Genomic DNA, 27,982 nt, shown 5'->3' with positions numbered 1-27,982 from the left:
CTTGTTTTTCCATCTACCTCCCTCCTGTGCAAGACAGCATGCTTTCATTTCTTTCTAATTCAAATTTTAATTACTTAATTAATGTTTCTACTTCATCATTTGCAAAACTGTAGCCTCAGTTTTTATTTTCATTTGTGTTCCTGAAATTAAGTCTAATTGGTTTCTTTCCTCAGTGCAAATATCTCAGTTCTGCTTGTATTTATCCATTAAATAATACATTCCAACCATTTTTTTCATAAAGTCTCCATATGTTTACCGTTTACTTGTAGTTTATCCTTACTCATAAGTCAAAAACAATATTAATTATTACATAATCTCAGAAACAGATTTACCATAAATTTTACTTCTCAATATATTCCATTTTTATAGCATTATTTTGTTTCTTTTTAGTAAGTATCATCCATTGTTAATGGAAATCATTCTCCAAGGAGCAGATTGAGTGCCTTCTTTAAAAAAAATCACATAATTCCAGTGACTTTTAACAGGCCACTGCAATCTGATCAGAGTGCAGCATCCACAGTAAAACTGAGGTGAAATTAGCTGCAAGCCGTCAGCCTTCATGGGCTTTTGGAATAGGACCACCTAGACCTGTTATCTCCTCTGGCATTCACAGTACAACACTGGTCTAAGGAGGAAAAAAATACCTCATCTGTCTTCTGAAAGAATTTGGATCCAATTCCACACAAAGATATTGAAATTTCCCTTTTATTTCTGGTTCTTTTTGTATATGCTGCATTGCAAACTTATAAATGATTTAATGTCCTAATATAGAAATATTTTTAGCATCTTTCCACAGGGTTGCTTTACTCACAAAAGTTTGTATCAATACTATTAATGTTTAATCATCTGATTTCTTAATCTATTTTATGATAAATAAATTGACCTACTCTTAATAATTACATGTTTAAACATAACCACTCCTTCAAACATTGTCAGGTTTTAATGTGTGCATTTGCATTTATAAGATTATGCACATTCTGAGGCTTTGATAATAAGGCAAACTTGTCTTCCTAGCATACACCACAGTTATGTTGGCAGCATAGTTAAGTCTTTATTTCATCATCTCCTAATGCTAATAAAAAAGAAAATAATATGTCTGTCTCAGATGCCAGCCCTTAACAACTAATTTCAAACAGTAATACTCAGTGGATACTCTAGTCCACAGTTTGAATGAATAGCATGATAGAATTTTTTTTATTATAGGTTAATACAGCATAAATCACAGTAAGCCAGAACCAATGTAATTTAGAATTTAACTGATATTTTTATTTTTTGTAAGATGGAAAATGATTTCGAGCTAATCATTAAGCACATTGAACATAATCATTCTTAAGAGATGAATCCCATGTTTATTTGTCATTATCACCAGCAGAGAGATCTGAACAGCAAAAGCATATTCTTCTATAAAGTTGAATATTAGTTGCCAAGAGTCACAGTGATTTCTCACTTTGAGCTGGAGAAGATAATGAGCTGATAACCTAAGATAAGCCTCTTCTCTCCTTGTCCTCCTGTCCTGTTTTCAGAGAAATTTCTAAATATGCCTAAAAAAAGAGACCTGGACTTGGAGAGAGTATTGCAAAATTGTCATTTATAGCCATGATAATATGAATGAGAGGTGGATGACACCTTTTTGGACAATGAAAACTCCTGGAGAGTGATCCTCTTTCACCTGAATATAAAACTGCGAATACTCAGCCAGGAGGGAGAAGGTTTATTCTTTATTGTTTTTGATAAAATTCTAAACACATAATCAACAAATTAACATACTTTAACATACTCTTGTATTAAAGATGTTTGGAAGCCAGAGAGTAATAGACTACTATTTATTGGCCTCTGCTCTTATTCAGTGATGACTTGTACTTTTTACATTCTCCTCTCCCCAGAATAATTAATTGTTCTCAGATTTTGAAAGACTTGAAAACCAGTGAGTCACAATATTTTATGCATTATCAGTGGCCAGATGTTTCTTACATAAAAAAATTTCTCAAACCAAAGCCTTTGATAACCTGTGAATTTCCTCTGCAGCATTTCACAAATTAAGAATTTTTAAACAAAAAATTCATTAAAAAACCCAATACAACTTATTATAACCAAGTATGATCTCAAGGGCAGATTAATAATCCTTCACAATCAAGGACAATGTGATTCTTCTACAACAGAACTTCTATTCTGAACTACTGATGTACAAATATAGACAGTGCACAGATGCACTACACTTATTAAAGATTTAGGGGTTCAACCAAATCTGTCACCATACTACCTGTGTGTCTGCAGGGAAACTAAAACAAACCTTCATAGATTAAAGTTTTCTTATCTGCTACATCTGATTAAGTTAGTATTTAAGTTAGACTGTATTGCTTATATCCAAAGAAAAAGAGTGATTGTTGCACCCATTTTCAGTTCCATTGCTTCAGAAAGGCTTCCCAGAGGTGCTGCAAAGCTGCAAAATAAGAGTTCTTATCTGTTCAGTCATTGGTTTGGCTTGACAGTGACTTACATGAACTGCTCAATACCAAATAATGCAGCTAATCTTCCAGTCAAAAACATTAGGAAAGTAGACATAAAGACAAAAAGATTTTCAAATTCTGTGCAAGCAAAGGTACCTTCCACATTTCTTAAGATGTCTACAAGCTAAAAGTGAATGTGAAAATTGATATTGAACATTTTATGATTAGTTAAAATGATGGGCAAATACTCAATTTTTTTTATTCCTGTCACCACAAGATATGAACCTAATTTTAGTATTGGTAATTTAGCATTGGTGACAAGGATGAAATAACAGAACAAAGAATCAGTCCTGCCTCTTGATCATTTTGTACAAATACTTTGAACAAGAAATAGAATTTATCACTTGGTTTTCTAGTTTTCCATTATCCTGCAGTGGCAGTTTTCTGTAGAGGTCTACCAGGGCAAATATCCTACCAGGGCTGTTTCCCTCTACCTCCATTATTTGGAAACTGAAAAAGAAGCTTAACCTTTCTACTAAAGTGCCTCACAATTCTGCTGACCTATTCAGGGTGAAAAACATAACATAGAGTTTAAAAACAAATGAACAGAATCTTGGGCTCAGTCACAGAATACGTGTACCTGCATTTCTCAGCTTGTTTCAAATAGCAAAACTATGCAAGATTGGAATTCTTACTTTTTACAGTTGAGTATTTGCAAAGGATTAGATACAGTTTGCTTGTTTATTGCAATAATGATAGGAAAGCTTTACATTGCAAGAAATTCAAATCCAGGTACTCAATCAAATCTTTTAAATCTCATTGATTTATCACAGGAATATATTTAAAAGTATGGTTTCAGCATATTTGTACAGAAAATGTCTGTTAGCCAAACTCTAGTTTCTCACTTTCTGTCTGATCCATGTGTAATTCATGAACCTTTAAACATTACAGAATATTATAGATAGCTACACTGACATCTTTACTTTCACTTAGCAGCCTGAATAATTGGTACACTCCAAGCATTTTGAATACTAAAGTAATCATTGCTTTGAATTCATCTTGTGATGTCAGAGTAGCTGACAACTGACATAATAAATGTTAAGAATATGAAAGCTCAAAAAGAATGTTAGAAGTATTTTCTTAACTTTAATATGTAACAATCATATTATCTATAATTAGCAGTATATTCTGATGTTATTGTTAATGAAATACTCTTGAAATGTGTGATGCATTGTTATTGATTTTCTACTTCTGGACAAGAAGACAATTCATAATTTTTTTGTGAATTTCCCTCAGCGATGGGAATAAATGTATATACCAAATGTCAAAAATTTTTAACATCTTGAAGAAAATGGAAGTTCAGTGATGAAAATTAGAAATCTTATTTTTTTAGGAACTTCGTCATCTTACCCTCTTCAGGAGTTGATAAGTACCAAACCATTACAGTTTATACTCAAAGTAATTTGACATAGGAGCTACCTGTAAATGACATCAAACTGAGCAGGCAACTGATTTAGGAGAGGCAGAGAATCTGTTCTACACAACAAGTGCACAGTGAAGATCTTGGTCTGTCAGTTCAGAAATCTGCGCTGAAGACTGAGACCAGATCCATCTCTACCTAGGCAATCTCTGGAACACAAGCCTTTGATCTGCAGTAGTATAAACCAGTTCTTTTCTGGTCACCGTAATTTGAACAGATTGGATATTTGTGTGGGAAGGAGAAGAAATCCACCAAAACAATGGGTAATTTTTGATGACTGAGAGCTGAGAATTGCATTTGGTGCTGCCTAAGTAATGTGGGAAATGCTGATGTCAGTTAGGAGGACATCAACAAGGAAAAAAAAATAAAGGCAAGCATAATTCTTTGGCTTAATTAAATAACCCTTCATGATCAATACATTTGCATGAGGATATTTACATTTATATCTCATTCAGCGTAAAGCTCGTCTACAGAGATAGTTTGGCATATCATGTTTTGTTTCCATGTCACCTATCCTTATTCTTTCATCTTAATTATCTAATATTAATACAAGAAGAAAATTCATATTCACAACTGAGCTTGCCAGGACCCTACAAGAATCTTGTAGTCCATACACTAATCCTTCAAAATTATCACTACATAGGTGATATGATCTTTGGGCACATAATCTGCAAATTAGTTTATTTACCCAAGATTTTTGTTGCCCTCAGTAAAAACCAGAACATATGCTGAATATTGACATATTGGATTGAAAAGAAAAGAGTGGCACTGCCTTTTTCAAAAATCTTTGATTATTTCAGGGAAAAAATACAGTAGTAGTTTAAAAAGGAAGGAGTGAATGATGTCATTTTCCTCAGCCACACAACCACATAGGAGCACAGATGCAAAAGTGGTAACTAAGACACCTCTTTTGGACTGAGTCCCAGCTCATGTTCCAAGTCAGTGCTCCTGTTCAGGTAAATGTCAGAAACAACAGTACGAAGGGGCATTGTTTGGTATGGGGTTTTTGACTGTTTAGTTGGTTGCTATGGGTTTTTGCTTTTTTTTTTTTAATTTGTTTTTGTTTCTTTCTGTTTGTGGAGAAAGGTGGAAATAAGGAGAGAATGCTTTGACTTACCCCAAAAGAAAGTCCATCAGAAGTTTTCTTTCCCATCCAAACTCTGATACCTCCTTGGTCTTCCTGTTGACAAGTCATGCATCCTCTCTGGCTTTTATGAATGGGTATAATAGGGCAAGAGTTTTATATGGTTACATAAAACATAAAAAGTAAATCTTAAAATGTTTAGGATTGAATGGCAAAAACCTTAGTAATGCAATGTAACTAGCACACCATTTTACCATAGTGGTAAAAGCTGATCATATCTGCTAATCGTTTCAAGGTAAACCTGTGTGTGCAACAGAACATATATTAATGTAAAATTTTATTTATGTTACAGCAGCACCAGACATTCACAACGAAGGCTGGTACACTTGCTTTCAACACACCATGATCAATGACAACAGAAAGCATTTTTTGGGAAATAGCATGTTTCGTCTCAGAGAAAATATCCTGTACTTAGTCATCTATCACATATGTAAGGACGAGACTGAACCAATCAATCAATTTTTTGAAGTGGCATTACAGTAAGTAATGTAATTACTTATGTCATGTTAACAGCCTAGATTTTAAGCTGAAAAAAATTAAGGTTGTTATTCTTCATATCTATGTCTACCAGTCCAAATGTGAGACCTTTCTCTAAACTAGCTGTCTAACACCCTCTGCAGTCAATGGGAAAAAAAATCCTTCACAGAGCAATTCAATCTATCACTAGAACAGGTGAAATAAATCTTTCTAGAGATCCCTCTCTTTCTTTATTAACTGGTAGACAAATCTAGATGACTAGCTTTGGTGGAAAAGGCTTTTCTTTTTGTGTTGCAGAAATAGCTAATGCAAATGCATTGTATTGCTTATTAAAATATGTTGTTAGTCCAAAAAATCTGCTATTTAACTTGTAACTCATATAAGGGAAGGTCAGATACAGAAGACAAATTTTGTTCATGTTCACAATGAATACTCACCAAATGAACAGGCATATATCTTCCTATAAAAAGGTCTGTAAATGTAGTATTATAGGCTCAGACTTTAAAGCACAGTATCTGTAGTAGTGAAAACTGAAGATATTGGAATGCTTGAGTGAGATGCAGTAAATATTCAAGTCAACAGAGAAACTTCCAACAAAATACATCTAAAATCAACTCATTTTGCTGAAGGAATTTTCTCTGAGATATCTGGTTGTTTGCGATCTCAGATACTAGTTATTAACACTATTCTAGCAAAACACAAGAACCTGGAAGTATAGCCTTTTCACAGAAAGTCCTTTAACTATCAATGAAATGAAAAAGTCAATCCTGAAATGTATTCTCAGAATTAGTCTAGTCTCCCTAAATGGATTGCAATAAGATTTTCTCTTCATACTCAATTAACTGGTATCTAAGGATTGTTTTATTTCATATATTTCTTTTAAGTTTGTTAATAGTTTATATAGGAAGCAGAACTGGGAAATACATGCCCAGCACTTAAGTGTCAAGCAGCAATCATGATAAAAGAATGATTAAACTGCAGTCCTCCATAAATCACGGTAGTGACAAAAACTCCCATGACAACAATCTATAAACAAGTCGAGTTCTCTACTAGAGAAATGGTTTTACATTTTCTAAAATGAGTGAACAAAGAATTCCATATGGATAATTACCATAAGGCTGACTGGAGTTTATGCAAAATAAATTACTCAAATATTCCTGTCAATTCATCAGATGAGAGACAACACAATAAGGGAATTAATCATGAAGATAATTCCACCACAGTATCTGGGAACAAAAATACTGAATTATTTTTAATTTATAATTGTTTTGGTGACTGTTGTAATTGCTAAGGAATTTGAAAATTCAAAGATTGACAGGATGTCTTCTGCACAGGCAAGTGTGCCCTCTCAATAACTACAACAGCAAATTAAAGTGTTGTTTCCCAAGTTTCACTTGTAGCTACAATGACTCACCATATTATAGTTTTCTGTACTACCATCAGTGCATTAATTCCTTCTGTAATTGAAGAAATAATTAAAGAGTTGATTGAAAAAGATGTTTGTTTTCTGTCATTGCTGATGCTTGAAACCATAGAAATACAAAAACATTGATGAAACACCTTCGTTACTACAGAACCAAAAGGGCAATAATCCATTTCTCCTTCATTATTTTAAAGACATGAGGCTACATTTAAAATATTTGAAAATATAAAGTATACACTACAATAAAAAAGTTTGAACTTCAATTATATACAATCACTCACAAATTAAAATGTTAAGTTTAGGTGACAGTTTTCTTTCTGCAAACTAATGGAAAAATTAGTATGGATATTTACTTCTCACTAACTGTTCAGTGATATCTTTCTTTCAATTTCACGTTATCTTAATTTCAATTTCTTTTTTTCATCTGCCAAGAGAATTTCAGAAGCAGAGGAGGTATATCATTATGTCTACCTTAAGTACATTAAAATTATGAGCGATAGCCCCCCAAGTTATTTATCTCTCCAGCTTTCATATAAGAGAAACCAGAGCAACAAAGCTAACTTGTGTTCCCGTCTATGAGAAGTTACATTCATACTGTAGCTACATATTGGCCTGCTGAAATAACTGTATTCTTTAAGAATGAACACAAAGGCTCTTCTCATGGGTGAATCTTTTTCATGATGCCGTAAAAAGAGTGCAGATTTGGGGAATTTTTTGGTTTTGTTTGGTTGGGTTTTGTTTTGTGTTTGTTTCATTTATTTTGGTTTGTTTGTTATGGAACGGTCCTACAATAGACCAGTCTGATATGAGATGAATCTTGTAACATAATGCACTTTCCTGGAGGGCAAATTACAAGAACTGATGACACCTTCCTTAGTCATAAATGTAAATCTTCTCCTAAAATGCATCACAGCAAACCTGGAAAGGGGAATAGAATTTCAATTTTATTTATTACTTTCCATATATCTTCAAAATATTTTTCAGCAAACAATTCACTGAACGCCAGTTCTGCTGCTTCCTCTAAAACTACTTTGACTTCTTAGAAAACAGTAACATTACTGAAAGCATGACATGTAGATTGAAGGATTTTAAGAGGATTGTCATCATGGAATCATAGAATGGTTTGAGTTGGAAGGGACATTAAAGACCTTATTGTTCCAATACCTTTTCATTTAACTGTCTTGTATTTTTCTTTTGCAAACATGTTAACATAGGTTAGAGAGATCTGCTGAATACCAATTTGGTTTTGAATTTCCAGATAAATTCATTTTAAATATTACATGTGAATAATTTCATTAGTTATTTTCTAAAAGCAAAAATTGAAATGCATATAAACTGTTAAATTCAATTAAAATAGCAAACTGAAGAATGTCATAACATAAATGTCATTTTAGGGTAGAAATACATGTTTTGCTAGCATTGCCTTTAGCTTTCCCTGTTTTTCATGTTGCCTTTCTGATGAAACAGAAAAGATGGCTATTCTTTTCTCTATCTCTCCCTTGCAATCTGCATGGGTACTATCACAAGGATGATTAATAATAATTAGATTTATAAGCAATAATTAAGTATTTATTTTGGTGTCAGCATGATTAGTGATCCTGCCTACTGCCCCATAGGCTGGACACCTATATTTTCTGCTTTTTTGTGAAAAAATGAGTTCCTCAGGTAGCAGCATTACTCCAGTATCAGTTATTTGAAGTTTTGCCTTAAAAGAGTGAGAGCTGGCAACAAAGCAGTACAAACACTTCATGAGGTTTTACAGAAGCTGAATCTGATGGGGGAATATACAAGAGTCATGAAAGATATCCCAAAGGACCAAATGTTTTTCTGCAGTATTTTTTTTCAAAATGTAGGATGAAATCCTAAAGCATTTGTTTCTAAAATCTTTGCAATAAACTCTCCCTCCCCTATAATCTCGTCAGCTCTGGGGCAGCAGAATCTCAAAGGTCAGCCTTGTTGTTAACAACAATGCTTATATTTCTCCTCTATTTCGTGGCAGTATAAAGGAACAGATGATTTATTTTTAGTGAGTTGCTCAACCCTACACAAGGAACTCAGTAAGTGACTTTTTTTCTTAAACTGATAGGATTGCCAGCAATAGTGCTGCTTACAGTGGTATTAACTACATCTATAAACCTCAGCACCACTTCTCTTGCCTCAGCCACAGCCTTATGTTCTTCAATTATTCTTTCTGATATTTCAGGCTCTTTTTTTCGTAACGTGTTGAGTAATGTCTGAGATAAAATGGCATGTGTTATGAGATCAGTGCAGCATGCGTGGTTGAATTAGTTACATTACCAGTATAAATGACAAAAAAGATTTCTGACCCATAGCATATGTTTCGGTGAGAAGAAGAAAGAGATGTAAGAGAAAGTAATAATGACATTATACTGCTATTCTGCCTTAAGATATCTGTTTCTTTTACTAAAACAATGATAGTTATAACAACAACAAAAAGTTGCTTTATTTTCCACATTCTTTTTTTTTTATTTATGATTGGTTTCTTAGAGAAATTAAAGCATTGTAAGGGGGAGTTTCTTCTCTATTCCCATAATAAGCAATTTCAGTTTTGACCTCCATTACATTAAGTAGAGCTTGCCTGCTTAAAAACTGTGCTACAAAGATTGAAGAACTGATCCTACAGCATTCCTATCAGAAATCTTTCTACAAGTAAATATTCAAGCTTAAAATAATAATCCATAAAACCAGACACAGTATCAAAGACGAATCTAGAAAATGAGGTAGCGGGTGCTTTCAGGGATGTTACAGTAAAGAAAAACCATGTATAAGTTTTGTGAATATAAGGATGATTTTTAACACTTGATCATCTAAAATGATATTACCTTAAAAATAAATAGAAAACAAGATTTATTGACTATGGAAGTCATTCTTTAAGAGATTTTTTCAATATGAATATACAGAAGCATGTCCATAAGTGACTGCAGAAGTCAGTTCATTATACAGCCAGCACAGAAGAGCTGGAAGCATCAGTCCCAGGCAACTGAGAATGGCAACAGCATCTGTTAAACTAGCAATGAGGCATCTTGGTGCTTTCTCTCTTCCTACCTCACAGATTTATGGGAAGGAATACATAAACAGTCCTGAGCCATTTTCTTATCATTCTTCAAACCTCACCTTTCACTATGATGCCTCCACGGGGCATGATGGAAATCAAACTTCCGTCCCAAGGTGGCTGCTGCCCGGCTGTGCTCCAGTAATGCTACAAATTTAGATGGCAAAGTGAGGCATTCACTCAGATCTGCTATTGACATGAGAAAAGTCCCAGAACATCACTCGGTGCTGCTGGGAAGCCCATTTCTGATTGCAGAGATGACCTCCTGCCAGAGCTGATGGATCTCCTTGCACGGGTGGAGCTGTGGCTCTGAGGTAAGCAGAGGCTTCACACAGAATGGGAGGATGCAGTAGGCAAGGGAGATGGTGTTTCTTTGGGGGCAGAAAGGAGCAAGTCCTAGGGATGCTGGGAATCAGCAGAGATTCCTAGGATCTGCACAGAATTTCTTCATTTCTTTCCATCAGGTCTGAGGTATAAGTAAATGAATTAAGTAAATGACAGAGGAAAAGTCCAATACAGAGTTCCCATTAAGATGCAAATCCAGAATACTTTTGACTCCAGCTATGTTGCATTTATACTAACAAATGAAAATACAAAGCTGTATTTGCACGAAATGTATTAATATGATGAGCTGTTCTGTCAGAAAATCTTACTTATAACCATCTCTTTTTATCTTATATTCTTTCTCCAAATAATTTACTACATAATCTCAGCAGAATATTTTCTGAATGAGGTGAAGAATTTATTTTTATTTATTTTTATGGCACCAACGAAATGAAAAAGAGGATGTTCATAGCTGCCATTGGATATTATTCCATTGCTTTCCGCTCTCAATGAACACTGGTAAAGCCTATTCATATGTTAATTATTTACATTGTAAGACTCCATCATGTACAAATGAGAACTTTTGAATAAAGGAGGTTAAAAATATTATTTGTATTTCAGCATTAAAAAGACTGGCATAATTTTTAGATATGAGAAATGTCTGCTCTATTACTGAATTGAAGAGTTGGAACAAACTGCCCACCCAGTCAGTCTAAATGCTGGACAAGATCTGATTCTGATAATGTAGGCTAAAATCAGCTTGATGCTCCATGTCAGTAAAATAGCTGTTTTGGTTAACTGGATAATAAAATTGCAGTAATATCTGTGCACCAAAGGCAGGGATTCATTTTGATATTCAGCTCAGTTCAATATCTCCATGACTTTTTTTTCTGGGTGAAGCATATCATTTAAATAACTGTTTGAATTACTGTTTGAATAACTGAGCAACTATGTTGACTAATTTTAAAATCAGACTTTTTGGAGGCAGGAAGACACCTGAAGGGCAATAGTGAAATATTCTGTTATTTGAGTATTCCTGTTGAGAACATTAGCCATGAAATAGTTATCAACTTTCTATTTAAATTGCTGTTGTCAGGCTTCAGGACTGGTATTCACAATGAGAACATGGAGACTCAGATCTCTTCCTGGAACTTCTGTGCGCCTTTGAGGCCCACAACGCACATTTTCAGTGATTGTCACACTCCTGTGAGCTCCCATGTGTATAAGAGCTCACCCTGGGTTTTTGGTTGAGGCATGGCACTAAGCACCGGTGTAGGAAACCTGCCATCTGCAGTTTTTATGTCAGTTGAACCTATTTCTTCTTCTAGAGACATAATTCTTCTCCATCTTAATGTATTTTTCCTGAAAAAGAATAGCTAGTGTGCACACAACATATTTAATATTTACTGCATGTTATGTCTAGTAACAATCCTTCTCAAAAAAATGATTTACTCCAAACTGCAAGCCTGCCTCATTTTAAAATAACACTAAGCTGGTTTACATAGAGACCTTACAATCACATTATTTTTCAATAACTTATTTTCATTGATCGGTCTAACAGTTTGACATGTTATTTATGGGCTACTGTGATGAATCACATCCGTTTCCAAGGTAAAGTAAGCAAATTCTCTGTTTATAGGATTAAAGTTGAAGGTCAAACTTTGATTATATTCTCTATTCTACTACAGCAATATAAAGCAAGGCCTTTAGACTTCAGAATTGGCAACCAGTCATATGAGATGCTTTTATACCTAAAAATTGACCACAAATCTTGAGTAAATCATAATTAACATCCAAGAGGCAGGAAACCGAGCAGATGACTGTGATAGACCTTAAGAGAAATTTATTTTGTGTTTTGAATATGCATTTTAATATATATATTTTTTACCTTGCTGAGAGGATTTATTTATTTTTAATCTGTTTTAAGAAAAGAGTTTATGTCTACCAGAGTGTGAGAGCTGGGAAAACACTAACCTTCAATGCTTATGGTGTCATGTGGCATTTATCTAACTCACTGGCCCACTGCTGTTTAACTTCTACCAGTGTATATTTATCAGTAAGCCATTGGCAGGTGCAAGTGAAATTTGCCACGTCCAGAAATGTGATGTATAAACAACATTTAACCCCCTTTTTAGCAACATGCTATTAAAGTCTGGGTTGGGATCTCGGAGCTGCTGAAGCACTGGCAACCTTAAATTGTAAAGGAAGCTGTTGTGCAAGGTAATAATGAAAAGTAATTACCAGAATGCCCTCCACTCCAACTGCACACAATGCGCAGGCAGCTCAGATAGCCCAAGGGAGGGGGAGGAGATGGGGAACCATTTGTGCTAAAAGATAAATGCGTACCGATGAGAATCTCATCCAAAATATCCCTGCTAAATTATGTAACAAAGGAAGCATGAAAGGGAAGATTGTGAAGTGTGCAATTTCAGCAAGCCATGGAAAGGTTGCTTAGGAGGCTTCTTGTGATGTAATGCAAGGATTGTTGCATTTAGATTAAAGGGACTGACCTTGCTTCATTGCCCAGCTTTACAAAACTGTCTCTACCATGTGTGCTTTTTTTGCCTTGGAAGGATTCAAGTCAAATAATTTGTTATCACAAATGTTGCTGTGCCAAGACTGCAAACCCTGGCTTGCAACTGCAGCAATTCTTTTAGGTCAATATTAAGGAAAATTTTTGGACAGTTCAAGAAAAACAGGCAGGATTCTTCCTTCATGCTAGAATTCTTCTTAAGAGAAGGTCTAACCCTTGCTTCAAGATTTTTGTACAGTTAAGTTTTGCTGTCAGCAAGGTCCCCCTTTTGTGAGCCTGGGAGGGGAAGGAAGCAGCCATTCACACAGCGGCATTCCCAGTCCACAGGGCTTTGTGCCCTGCTGGTACAGGGTTTGTCCAGGGATCTATACTGGGGCTAGAAGGAAAACAGCTGAGCTACAGAAGTGGGCAGTGCAGAAACACAGAAACAGACTATGTTGTGTCACCACAAGGAAGGAAATGAGACTGTGCACCATCTGCTGTCTGTAACTACTGGGATAAACCTTGGGATCTCTCTAGCCGCAAACCCAGAACCCACATTGGCCCTTTTGACTTTTCTGACGTTCTCTGGTGGATTGGATAAAGTTGGCTTGATCAAGGATACTGAGATGCCTCTTGGGTCTTAGAGCCTTCACTGTACTGTGAACCCCTGTACTGAGGGGTTGAGTGTGACTGAAGCACGAGAGAAGCACTGCAGAGCTGACTGCCTTCACAAGACCTGACCTGGATGCAAAGCTCTCACAGTCACAGAGAGCTGGCCAGCAGCACAGGATTTCACATCTCAGAGAGTGCCCTTGACTCAACTCTAAGCAAAAGGTGCTGGGTAAATGCCTCATTCCATGAACAGCCACAGGAAGCGCAAAAATCTCCAGAATGGTTTATCTCCAGGGCACAGTTTGTGTCCACCCCTGCAAATTGCTCCATCCCTCTGTGCAGGTGGCCTGGCTGAAATGGTAAGCATACCATAGAGACAGAACAGAGATTGTACCCACTTACTTCATTGGCTATTTGCTGCCCTAGGAATGAATCCAGATCCTGCAGTGAAGTCCAGAAATGAGTACTGGGATGCAGGAGCTGTGAGGCCCAGGCTCCTGGCAGCCACCCATGGGTGCTTCCTGCCCTCAGCCACAGACGCAGCCCAGCAAGGCACGACACACAGTGCATCCAGCTCGAGTGAGATGCAACACAAGGCTCTTGCACTCCTACTCTCAGGCACAGATAATGGCTTTAATTGTGATTTCATTCTTGCAGATTGAATTTCTGTGTTTTCTTCAGCAGCTTACTCTTTACCACCGAGTAAGAGCACCCACACCAACTAAATTATTCCCTCTTTGCTTTCATACATAAAACTGTCTCTCTCATGCTCCGTAGGTCTTCAGCTTCGAAGTTTAGCACAATTAAAACTAAATGACACTAATTAGGAGCCCAGGGCTTCAGCTGTTACTCAAACGAATTCTGCTGTCATGACTTAGGACAGCTCACATGAGCCAGAATTGTCAGGACTGCACTTCATGTCCAGAAGGTAAAAGACTGCTTTTTCTGAAGTTGGAGACAGCAGATGGATCAGAAGGGAACCCTTACACAGCATAAAGTTGAGCAAATAGATAATGATTTACAGGATCAGAGCCTTCCTGAACGTGCTGCTTGCACTTCACTGGTTTCTGCTAACAGGACTTAGAGTGTGCACCCTCTTCTTATGTGCCATGACATTTGACAACAATAAAATGTTCCCTCTTGCCATATGACACAGCCAACTCCAGATGTGCTATTTTGGTTTGAGATGGTTAAACTTTTTTTGTTACTATGGAGATTATCTACTGAATGGTTTACTTACTGCCCCTAAGCTGTCATCGCATGCTGTTTAATTTATAAAGCTGGGCCAAATCTCAGTGGAAAAAAAAGTCACCAATATTTCTCACAACTTTCTTTGATTTGTTTTTCAGTGTCAGCCAAGATATAACATTTATTATGATTCACCTTAGCATGATGACATTTCATTTTTCTTACTGAAGAAGATGTTCCTGAAAAAGGAGATCAAAATCTCCTTAGCCTTCTGGATATCACATAATAAATGAGGGGGTCTGGTTTTCCTCAGAGCCTCAATAGGAAGAAGTGTTTATGTTTCAGGACCAAGCCCCCACAGAATATTTACAAAATTTGTTGTGAGGTGTTGAGCCATAAATCTGAAGTTCGAAACCTACATCAAATAGAAATGAAGACCCATAAAACACAGTGTAAAACAAAAAGTCAGAAGAAAAAGAATGTAAATATTTTAAAGAATTATTGAAATCCTTAAGTATCTTCCCTGTAAATAACACATAAAATTTATTTTATCAAATGGACTTCGTTGCTAACATTCTAAATATTGTACGTGAATTAAATATTTTCATTGCAGAGTGCTAAAATAAAAGAGTCAAGCACTCCAGGATTGCTATAGATAGCCAATCAAAGTCCATTACACTATTCCTTGAGTGAGAAAGAGAGAGAGACTTAAAATAGCTTCTGCTTTACATAAGAAATTGTTATCAGAAGCTCAAGCCCTAAACTGAAAGTTAATTTGAATTTCATTATCCTAAATGAATATGAATTTATTTTATTAAGGGGAAAAGTATCTTCCAGAAAGCTCAGGGAAAACAACCCACAGTAGGATGTCATACAAAAAGAAAGTGAGAATAGCCAGATGATTCTGTCATTCAATAATTGGACTGTAGTTTCTTAGAAAACAGCATCATTCTCATGGCTATTTCGTAATAACACGCTGTCTCATTGCATGGTCTGTATGGCATACTGGGTTTTTATTGCCTCTGGAAAACTAAGAAAAGCATCTTGTTATGTTTATATATAGCCGATGTTTGCTGAAGTGTGCATATTTACTTTTCTGTATTTTTTCATTTATTAGCATTAATAAATTGACACTATTTGAATTTGTACTGAAACAGAATGAATATCCTCTTCTATCTGGCACTGTATGCAGAGGGAAACAGTCTTGGACATGTTTCTGTTCTGGGGCCCAGATCACTTCTCAAATCACACAAAGACAGATGTCGTGGGGCCATACAGAGGTCTCCGTCCTGATACCAGCTTTAAGGAGATCCTCCATGGGAACACCCATGTCAGAAGACTGTGGAATCTGAAAGCACATAGCCCAGTCTGACTGTCAGTGCAGGACTGGCTAGGAAATACAAGATTCTTACAGATTTGTTTCTGAGGAAAAGGATGCTACAAGAGGAATATTTAATTGCTGCAACTTTGTTCATGCGCATGAATGCAAGTTGTCACTGCTCATACACCTTGGTAGAATAAAGCTGATTTATTTCCCCAATTTTATGTTCTCTTTGTGGGTCCTGCATCAGAAAAACTCCATCTCTCTTCTCCTCAGAGTTATATTCCTCTCATTCTTCTCACTGTCCCTCCTGCATGCTGTGCAGACAACTGCTTATTTCCCAGGATTTTAGAATAATTCCAGGGAAGCTTATTAACTACAGCTTCACAGCACTGTGGCTTTATGCAACTGAAGTATTGCCATGGATTTGGGTATTTTTACTGGGTTATTTTTAGCCCAGTTATTCCCTGCTTCCAGCGCAGGTGCTGTTGCACAAACATGCACAGCGACATAGCACAGGGAGAGGTACAAGGCAGGAACCAAGGGGCTAGAGAAGCAGTGAGGCAGCTGCAGCAGCTGCAGTTCACATCCCATTACAGCCTCACTCTGTCGTTCTTGCTCAGGGCTGTACTCAGCCCCATATCCCACAAGCTGCAGCTTTTGAGTTTACAGCTATTTCACAATAAAATGTTTTGTGGTGTCTTTCATTTCACCTGGAGGAAGGAAGTGGAACATATTTGTTGGTCTTCACCCGCTCTCTGGTTTTCCCACAGTTTGAAGGTTCCTGTGGTAGCTGTCCCTACCACTGCCAGGGCAGATACACAGCGCTGTACAGAGAATGGATGGGGTTGCTTTAAATTAAATAAATGTGTGTTTTCTTGTCACAGTTGATCCTCAAGTTCCATATCTGCAGACAACCTCTTGTGTGTCCAGACCACATACGCCCTGCTCCAGCTCTGCAAAGCACAGTCAGATGCACCAAGATGGGCATCTGGACAGACATACAGACTGACTCAGAGCACTGATGGGTTAGGAAGATTGCAGCAATCCAGCAAAAGAGAATAAGAAATGAGCATCAGAAGACTGCAATTAGAGTACTGAATAGAAGACAGAAACAGAGCGAGAAGTTGAAAAGGCAGAGCACTGGTGGCAAAGGCAAGAAGGCACATCTGTGTGCAGGACTGGTGCACAGACGGCAGGGAAACTTCACCCCACATCCAGCCCAGAGGTGCTGGAGCTAACCCACACCCCATTGTTGGGCTTACTGGATGCTGAGAGCTCTGGCTCAGCACTGGGGCAGAAATCTCTGCACCTGACTGCGCTGCGCAGCACAGGTCAGCCCTAAGACTCTTCTACATCATTCTGGAAATGAAACACAAATACATCCAGATTAAGGTTTGTTTGTACTGCCAGTGTGGGATAAAGCTTTACTTTCCCTGGTACACACACACTCACACACCACATACACAATCTCTCCACCAGCTTAAGATACCCTTGTTTCATGCATGGACTGAAAGCCAGCCTCATGTGCAGCACCTGGTGTAACCGTATCTGCTGTATCACTCTGCCTCTGACCAGTACATCTCCTGCACATAACATGGACAGCCACCATGTTGTCCATGGCTGAGTTTGGCCCAGAAATGTCATTAGCATTAGGTTTGTTTTTGCATTCCATGTTTGTCCAAAGATCTTTGGTAACGATATAAGTCACAGCCAAAGCTGAATGCTAATCTCCTGAATTTTGAATGCACAACAGGCAAAGTGAACCCCTGAGCATATTCAAAACACTTGGAACACAAACATTCACAGGAAATAACACAGAAAGCCCTGCTATTTCTGCAGTCAAATAATAGTACTGGTGCTGAACAGAGAACAATTTTAGAGAACAAAAATATAGCAAGATTAAAGATATACATGATTAAAAGTGACTGTTTTGCCAAAAGCTCAAGCCAAAATCTCAAGCCTTTGTTAGAAACAGAGAATTCCCTTCAATTTTGGTGGGTCAAAATTTATGGGGACAGAATCAACAAAAAAAGTGTAGGACATGATTTTCTGCAATGGGTGGCCAAGCATTTATTTCTCTGCAGTGTTGCCACAATAGAGACCTAGTTTCTATTTTCCTATAGGTGGATTATAAGCAGGAGGAGTGAGGGGGAGGTTAAGGGGGAGGGAGGGAAAGAAGAAGAAAAAACTAAACAAACCACAATGATCTCATTCAGGTGCACCTTCCTCTGCTGCCAAGACCAAGGAATACCTAAAATGCAATTTATTTACAAAGAGATCCTTTCCTTTTTGCTGTTTCGACTACATGGCTGTGTCCTCCTGCTAAACACGGTGTCGCATCTGGTGTCATCTGCCTCAGGTGAAATAAAAAGGGCTTACAGACACAGAATCAGATCTACTTACAAAATTACTGTCCAAAATTAGGATGCTATTGCTTGTCAAACAAGCTTCTCACTCCTTCATTTATTTGTAATGTTTTCTCAATGAGGACACACGCCTACACTTAATGAAAAGGTTTTTTCAAATGATAGCTGGAAGAGATTCAGACAAAAAGGGAATTATCATGTTTTCAGCTAGTCTGACCATCATACAACACTGATATACCTTCTCACTTTGTAAGTGACTGGAACCTCAGTGTTCACAGTGTTTTACATGGCCTGCCTGACAAGGAGAAACACTGCCTAGAGCTCCAGCCCACTGCTGTGATCTCAGAGATGTGCTCCACCTGCACCATGGGAAGGTCTGCAAGGGATGCCCAGCCACCCACTGACTGGCGTGCCCAATTCAGTCTGTTCTTCTCACCTCTGTGTATGGCACAATATGCAATAGGCTGACACTGAGGCCAGGCTGAAGGATCAAGGAAGCTTAGCAGCTCAAACCACTGTTTCCTGAGGTGATTCTTCACTTACCCCAGGCTTGCACCAGGCTTTGACTTCTATTGAGCAGTATTTGGTTTATCTCAGTGTGATCAGGGAGCAGCTTGTCTCATTTATCTTCCAAGTTAGGGGGTCTTGCTAGCAGGGCGATGTCAGGGTGCATCAGCTACCCAAGGGTACCATATCTGCAGCAGAGATAAATTACTTTCACTGCCAGAGCCATTGTTTTTTTGCTCTTCTCAAGCCTTCAAATTAAATGTAAACAAAATAATAATAATAATAATAATAATGTACTATTTAGAATCCACTCTTGCTAGCTTGTCTATCCCTTCTTACTGCTCACCAGTCACAATCACAAACATTTACACATCATGGAGCGCCCAGACACTACTGCTAAGGTTCACTTGGTTGATTTATAGGCAATCAGTTGTAGGCATTGTCAAATCCCCCACTAGCTCAGTCCTCCACCCTTTTCTCTTAGCACTAGCAGAGCTGTAGGATGATATGTTGGCATGACAGGCCGTTCAATCAAGATTTGGTAAGAAGATTCAAGTATGTCTGTGGTGTGTGAGTGCACATGTGTATACGTAGATGAGATCAGGAGAGAGAGAAGGATGATTTTCCAGAAGTGAGAATATGAACTGGGTCTCTTCTACCAGAAACTGTTCGTTTCCATCAATACATTGAGCCTTACTTGTTCTCTTTGTTCCTTTCCTCCTTGGCACAGCTGCCCAAGGTGCCTGAGAAATCCATTAACTCTTCAAAGGAATGCTGGGACAAAAGATGACATTTTCCAAAGGCCTCCTGGAAAATATTTCTTGGTAGAGGAGTCACCATCCCTGGAGGTGTTCAAGAAATGTGTAGATATGGATCTAAGGAACGTGGTTAGTGGGCATGGTGGGGATGGGTTGTTGGTTGGACTAGATGATCTTAGAGATGTTTCCAATCTTAATGATTCTATGATTCTATGAAAATAAAAATATGCAATATCAGTATCTCCTACATCTTCTCTGAACAGCACTTTTCACCGCGAATAAAAGGGCATTCTTCCTCTGTCTCAGATTTTTAATTTTTTTTTCCTGAGCAAAAGATTTAGCTTAATCCATTAAGTTTTATCCAACTTTTCTGCACTTCACACTATGGTGCAGCAGTGCTGCTAACAACAGTGACACAATCAAATCCACCAAAATAGGAGGCAGGATTTCCCGTTTGTGAAAGAAGGACCAGGCAGGGACAAGCATTCTGGTTCCTGGTTTGATTAGTTTCTGGCACAACAGAGTTTGACCTCTGACAGGATCAGTTGGAACAGCTGCAATAATATTCAAAACACAAATAATCTGCCAATTCATTATTCTCTAAAAGCCACTCCACTTGTCCATGGCCACTCCAGAAGATGTGTGCTGTGTGGAACTGGTGTTCAAATAATGTGAACAAAATAGTTCTTATTTCAGGATGAGTGATAAATCCAGTAGGAGATTCTGCAATCTGACTTTGTCCCATCGATTGCACCCTGATATTCCCTGCTTTTTTTTCGTTCATAAACACCATCACAGAAGCAAAGGAAGGAATTTGGTAATTTCAGATATAACCCTATAGAGCAATGAGTTCTTCTCTTTCAGTTTTGATATTCGCACAATTTTTATCAAACCCAGAGTTCCCAGTAAGAGCCATGCACCATTATGAGCAGACATGGAAGTGAGCAGGAATTCATGCACTTCATGCATGACTCAAAAGAGCTTTAATATAGGTATTAGTCCCAGTCTGAGTGGAATCCATTGCATGCCTGTCCAGAATGTCTTGGATAGGTTTTTCAACTACTGCAACAAAAAAACAAAACATTGAACATTTGAAGTGTATAAAAGCACTGCCTTCTCACTGTGCAGTAAAATCCAGATGATAATATTAAATATCAGAGATTTCTATTTTCAACTTTTCAATCCTATAAACCAAATCTGTCATCATTTTCATTTGATTTGATTTCATGTTTGTTTTATTTTAAAATGCATTAAAATATTTGGAGAAATATCTGTAGGAAAAAAAAAAAAAAAGCTCTAATAATAAATTAAGAAAAAATTAAATGGAGGAAATCGACCTAGAGCAATTCTTAAACATACTTCATAAGAAGTTTAGGAATTAAGAAGATAAAACTTGTTTTCTACAAACCGTCTTTTTCATCCTGGAACCAAAAATGTGTCCTGGAACTCTAGAGAGCTTTGAACTGTGCATGCACATAGGTGAAAGACACTGACCCCAAACTGTCACCCACTGGTCAGTGGGAGGAAGAACGAATGCATTTGGCAGCAACGCCATAGAAGACTTGTTAGTCCAGGGCAAGAAATTACCAGAATGATGATGCAAGCTCTTTGTTTTATTGAGAAATCAGAGACTTAATAGGAAAAAAATAACTTCCTTGAAGGGAAGTACATCCCTTAGGATAAACAAAACTGTGCAATAAGCTGAAATTTCAGGAACAAAAGGAACACAAGGCTTGCTACTTGGAAAAGATTTGTTCTTCCTTAACTCCTAGGACTCCCAGGTCAAACTTGGGAATTTACAATCTGAAAATAATCTCTGAAGACCTTGGGGAAAAAAAGGACTACTTGGGAACTAGAAATCTCATGTGAATTGTTTCTTTGCCTGTTTGTTTGAATGCAATAATTTGGAAGTGATTGTGAGGATGGCAAACCGAGAAGACCTTGTACTGGTTTCCTGAGATACCTTCTCCACCAGTGGTATCTCCTAATTCTACTATCAGCTGTTTGCCCCAAGCGTATTTGAGTAGGTCACAGATGCAGACTGTTACCACCAAATGCAATTATTTTTTGACATGGTAACTGTGGTGCATGACCTGCAGAGATCCAAGAGCAGTTAAATAAGTCCACCTGCACTTTTAGAAGGTTTTATTGTTCATAAAGAAAACAAAGAAACAGTAACAAAGCGGGTAGTACCTCAGAGACAGGTACGCAATGCTGACGTGTTACAAATAGTGAAAATGATGCACAGTGCTGTGCCATGTGCTGTGTTATGTGTGTGTCAGAGAGACACTTCTTGGCCTTTGACTTGTTATTCCTATTCTGTTACTAGGGGGAAAGCCAGGAGCTGTTAGACGTTATATCCCTGTAAGATGACTGTCACGTAAAAATGCAAACGTTACAAATTCACTGCTGTGAATTTTAAGCAGGTCGTCAATTTTCTTGTAATTCATGAGCTGGATGCTCGTCAGCTTTTGAGTCATGTATCGGATAGCCGCTACCGGGTGGTAAGGCATCTTGTGGAGATGCAGGCGCAAGGTTGAGCCTGAGAGCACTCGAGAGCCCCGCGGCAGCCCCTGTCAGAGTCCCCGGCAGTGTCCCTGCAGTGTCTCTGGCAGAGCTGAAGGCAGTGACACTCCTCCGTTCTCGAGCTGCAGGGTTGCTCTCAGCTGGGCTGAGGCATGTTGTAACGCCTGGAGGTACAAACTGCAGGCATTTTCCCCTCACTGTAGAGCGAGGGAGATGTGCTTTGCTTTAAAAGCTACGGTTACAGGCAAACAAGGATTGTAAGGCATATGGGTGCGTGGGGGCAAGAGATAGCTGCTTAAGTGGAAGGAGCTCATGGATGTGTATTTCTGTGTGCGTAACTTCCCCGTCACTAATCAGGGAAAGCTTTTAGAATAATCGACTCGGTAAGCAAGCAGGAGGGAAAAGACCCACCAGGCGATGCGGAGCGGGAGGCAGCCGGGCGCGGGAGGAGCTCGGCGCTGCTCGGCGCGGGGCCGCAGCCCATTGACGCTCTTTGCTCCGCGCTCGGAGGCGTGGGTGTGCTGCCTAAAATTATGCAGACTGGGTTTTTTTAATATATACTAGTTTGAATTACTGGTAAAACGAGGAGGAGGGGACAATAGGACTCTGCGGTAAGAAGTGATCTGCGGTGGAATAGGATTAAGGAGGCCAATAATTATACGGAGGAATCCTGTTTCCTAACCTCCTCTGTGATACAGTGTAAAGTGGAATTGGAAATTGCAATTAGCCCTAGAATAAAGGTTTCCCTGGGCGTGGGGTGGAATTTCACCGCGGAGTATCGTTGAATATTCAGCCCCAGCGGCTCGACCGGAACCGCGGGGCCGGCGCTGTGCCCTCCGGAGGGCTCCGCGGGGCCGCTCCCAGCCGGTGGCGTCGGGCACCCGAGGCTGCGGCTCCGCCGCGGGCGGGAGAGGGGCAGCGGCTAATCGGATTGGGAAGGCTCCCGTAATCCCAGCCCGATCGGCGGCAGCGTCTGCCTCTCTCCAATATCACTAATGTCGCTTCTATTGGCTGCATTAGACAGATGTTCAAAAGCTCCCTCTCGCTCGCCCGCTAAATCTGATCTCCCTGTAATACTTTCACTGCTATTAAATCCACATGCACCCACTCTTCTTTCTCCCTCTCCACCCCCCCTCCGCCTCCCCATCCCTTTTACTTTCCTGAGTGGACCCTGGCTGCGTTTGATCGCCTTTTCCAGGGCAAAACGAGATGTTCTGGCAAACAGACAATGAGATTGCCCTCCCTCCCCATCTGGTTGTCTCCCAGTGAACCCTGTCTCCTCTGCGACCAAAAAAAGTAACACAAACAGACAAGCAAACACAAGCCAAGTCCAGTCAAACCAGCACTGCCTCAGATATGGCTGTTGTTCGCTACTCAAAGGATTTGGCTTTCCGTTCGGAAAAGAGAGAGAGAGAGATGACTTACCTCTTCGACGCACTATTGCAATTAGAGCGTTGGTATGCTCTAGATCTCCCCATTATAAACGTATAAATGAAAAAACACACACGTGTGTGTACAGATCATACACGCATTTTCGGCAGGTGCATCTTCCCAGTTTGTTTATCCAGATTGAGCTGCCTTTTTCTAACACTCCTTTTTAAAAAGACTGGGGAACATCCAGCGGGACCTTAACTTCTTATTCTTGTTCTTGAACAGTTCTTCCTGACACTTTCCTCTCTTCATTTCTACTGTTCTTCCTTACTTTTTGCAGTCTTTTTCGTTGTACTCGCCTTTCCCTCTTGCAGGGTCAAAATCCCCTTTGTAAGTGTGTTTTATCCACCCCCCCCCCTCCAGCTGTCCTTTTGTTGTTTTCTCTGACTAACCCGCAGAAATGAAACACATATGCAACTGTGTCTCCTTGCATTTTCAGATGTTTCTCTCACTATTGTCTGCTACAGCTCATTGAAAGAGCAAAGTGAAAACAGATGCATGGAAGATAAAAAATATAGGCACACACGTACCAACTCCATGGTGCAGAGAATAAATCTGGTAAATCCCATTAGAAAAAGAGACAGAGAGAGAGAGAGAGGGAGAGAGAAAGAAGGAAAGAAAAGAGAGAAAAAGAAAAGGAAAAAGAAAAGAAAAGGAAAAAGGAAAGGAAAGGAAAGGAAAGGAAAGAAAAGAAAAGAAAAGAAAAGAAAAGAAAAGAAAAGAAAAGAAAAGAAAAGAAAAGAAAAGAAAAGAAAAGAAAAGAAAAGAAANAAAGAAAAGAAAAGAAAAGAAAAGAAAAGAAAAGAAAAGAAAAGAAAAAAAGAGAAAAGAAAAGTATTAATATATAATGTGCATCTCGGGTTCCTAATTAGTACAAAAGGGTATTTCCATGAGATTTGATCATTTTCCTCTGCCTGGACACGAAGAAATCAATGAGGTAGGAATCTATAAATCAGCCATCATGTCAGGACAAATCAAAATAATGCTTCTATTATTTCAATCAATAAACCATTTTTATACTTAACATCTGATCTACACAATGTGTTTGTGTTGGAAATTTGCAGAGCAGCTTTGCACAAAAACAAACCATTAACATATGTGTCAATCACATTTGAAACTGTTGGAAATGGCCGGAGATTTCAACACGGGGCTGACCTGAAAAATGTCGGGAGAAACACAAATCGCAGGGGAGCTGGTTCGGCTAAAAACACTTCCGAAAGTTTGTCGCTGCTTTATTGTCTCCCCCCACCCCCCCAACCCCGCACCAAGCGCCAAACTTTGACGCGGGGCTGAGAGGAGCGGGTCAGGCGGGAGGAGGCGCGGGGTGCGGTGCCGAGGGCAGCAACACCGGCTCCATCTGAGAGTCCCCTGCAGCCGGGAGAGGCAGGTGGCCGAGGCCCCCGCCCGCAGAGCAGCTCGGCAGCCGCAGGACGGAGCAGCCTGCTGCTGGCGGCTCTGCTCCCCGTGGGCCAGGTCTGCCCTCCTCTACCTGCCCGGAACCCCCCCAGCTCCGGGTGGAGAGAGGGAAGGTGCCAGATGGGTTTCCCCTACATCTTGCTGTACAGTGCTGCGCCTTGCTTGTTTGCAAATCCACCAAATAATTCATGCCAAACAACCATTTAGAAACCATTTTCTTTGTTTCTGTGAAGCCCTACTGTACAGCTCCATCTGTCTGATATAAATGAATAATCCTTCTTGATACCATTCCTAATCCATTTCTTTACAGTCGAATTGAAAAGGGGGGAGGAGGTGGGATTAATCATCTTTAAAAATGGAAACCCCCAAACAGCCACAGATCCGGCATATTTATTGCTTGAAATTAAACAGATGTCCCCCCCCCTCTTCCCCTCCTATCACCCGGCCCCCTCCTTTGTGGTTGGATTTAGGACAAACGGGGGCATTTCCCAGAACCAAAATCCCACACCAAACTGTTTGGAGTTTAGAGCCCGGATTCGTTTTTCTAAAGGCTAGGTAGCATCAGGCATAACTCATATGTCTCAATTAATCCTTTATTGGACAAGAAGAGGAGGAAGAAGAGGAAGGAATGTGAGGCGAAGATGTTGGTCTTCGTGGAGGGCGGCCGGTCCCGTGCTGCCCTGGATGTTCCCGCAGCGCTCGGCTCCCCTCCCGTTCACTCTCTGTCGCCGCGTTACACCGGGCGCGGGGCGATCATCTGTAACTCATTGTTTGTTTGGGAAGGAGTGAGGGGGAGGGAGGGGAAGAGCGAGTAGCAACTGAAAAGGTTGCAGATTTTTTTTTTCCCCCAGGAATGACAAACAGGGTGGGGAAGGTGCTTCGCTTGTAATATGCAACCCCTAGTGTTTCTGCTTTGCTAGGTATTTTTGACCCCCCCACCCCCTTTTTTTCCCACTCGTAGGTGCTAATATTTTTGTGACGATAGTGATGATTTTCGAGAGCCTCTAGCAAGACGCATCGGAACAAAGAACATTTACACGTCTTCCCTTGGACAATCAGCGTCCGTTCACATCAGACACATTTGCTCAGCCCCTGTCCTCTCACCCCTTCGGGTTGTTTATTTTTTCCCTCCTAAGAAAAAAATATGTAAAAAATATCCTAATCGAATTGCTTATTTCCCTCCCCGCTATTTTCATAGATGCCTTATTTCCCGCCTCCCCTGCCATTTCCAGATCAAACGAAAGCGTCCCTATCTTCCCTGGAGGGGAGCGGCGGGGGCGGATGTAATAGTTTATTATTAGAAAGCCAGATTCCCACAGTCAAAATGGGAGAGAAGGGGGAAAAGAACACCCCAGGATTTGACGGAGCTACCCCTCTTCTGCACAACGCGAGGAAGCCGGCGGGCACCAGCCAGGACCCCCGGCAGCCCCGGAGGCGCAGCGCGGCGCGGCTCGGGTGGGCCCCGCGGCCCCGCATGGCCCCAGTGGCCCCGTCCCGCGCGGGGTCAGCCGGCTGCGGGCAGCGCCGGGCGGCGGGAGCGGCGCGGAGCCCCGCGAGCACGGGTGGGCTGCGCGTGGAGCCGCGGGATCACACCGGCAGGACGCGCTCGATTCCGCCCTTCACACCGCAACGAAGTGGCAGGGAGATGGTTCCAGGCAGATACTTACTTTTTTCTTTCTTTTTGAATCTCAGAGATGATGCGAGTACATTTTCCGCCCGGAAAAAAAAAAAAATCATGAAAACCACCAAAAACCAGCAGCGATAATTAATGGATTAACTGAAACGTTATTACTGTTGTTGTTGCTATTATTCCCGAGACAACCCTGGGGCTGGGCTGGTCGGTTCCGAACCGAGACCTAAACATCTCTTTCCGTTCCATAATTTCAAACCGACTTAAGTGCTGGATCATCAGTTTTTCCCTTTGTCTGCCCCGGTTGTAAATAATGACTTTGAGATTAGCTAATTACGGCGCATTAATCACTGATAGAAAGGAAATAAATCAAAGCCGGGTTCGAATTTTCAAACTCACTAGTAGAGACGTGCATGGCAACTCTATCTGCAGCAGATAGGTGCTGTTTAAATTACTGAGGCTACAGAGTAAACCACATCCACGTCACTTTAAAAAATGAAGATTTTATTTATACATACCAGTTGTGCCGTTAAGTGGAGGCTTGGGGGATTTTTTTTTCAGCCTAGTTTGGTAAAAAAAAGAGCTTCTATAGCACTGTAGTCTGAAGCCAACAACGCTGAAATGCCGAATTAACAAACTTCTTGTAATAAAAGCAGAATATAGAGAAGACAAACAGAAAGATGTGTGTGCGTGAGAGAGAGAGATGCAGATGGAAGTCTTGTCAGAAAGACCGATTATAGTATTTTTCTCGTGGCTAGATTACAGAGAACTCTATGCAACAACACTCTTATTAGATGCTGCGTTTTTAAGCATTTCAGTAGCCCTCACATCCATCCTGCTGTCCTCCCCACAGCACAGTGCATTTTCCAGGTATGTCCTCTCCGCGTTCTGAAGCATTTATCTTCAGAGGTGAGGGTTAGATAAGTACACACCAGAAAGCAAGACAGTTTCTACGGAAAGAAATCATGTAGGTCTTAAAGGAGGGAAAGAAAGGAAGAAAGGAAGAAAGGAAGAAAGGAAGAAAGGAAGAAAGGAAGAAAGGAAGAAAGGAAGAAAGGAAGAAAGGAAGAAAGAGAGAGAGAAACAGAGAAACAGAAAGAAAGAGAGGAAGAAAGAAAGAGAGAGAGAAAGAAAGAAAGAAGGAAGGAAAGGAAGAGAGAAAGAGAGCGAGAAAGAGAGCGAGTAAGAGAGGGAGAGAGGGAGAGAGGGAGAGAGGGAGAGAGGGAGAGAGGGAGAGAGGGAGAGAAAGAGCGAAAGGAAGGAAGGAAGGAAGGAAGAAAGAAGGAAAGAAAGGAAAGAAAGGAAAGAAAGGAAAGAAAGGAAAGAAAGGAAAGAAGGAAG

Source organism: Numida meleagris, chromosome Z (genome assembly GCF_002078875.1).
Source record: "Numida meleagris isolate 19003 breed g44 Domestic line chromosome Z, NumMel1.0, whole genome shotgun sequence".
Taxonomy (NCBI): Eukaryota; Metazoa; Chordata; class Aves; order Galliformes; family Numididae; genus Numida; species Numida meleagris.
Note: the sequence above shows the minus strand (reverse complement) of the source record.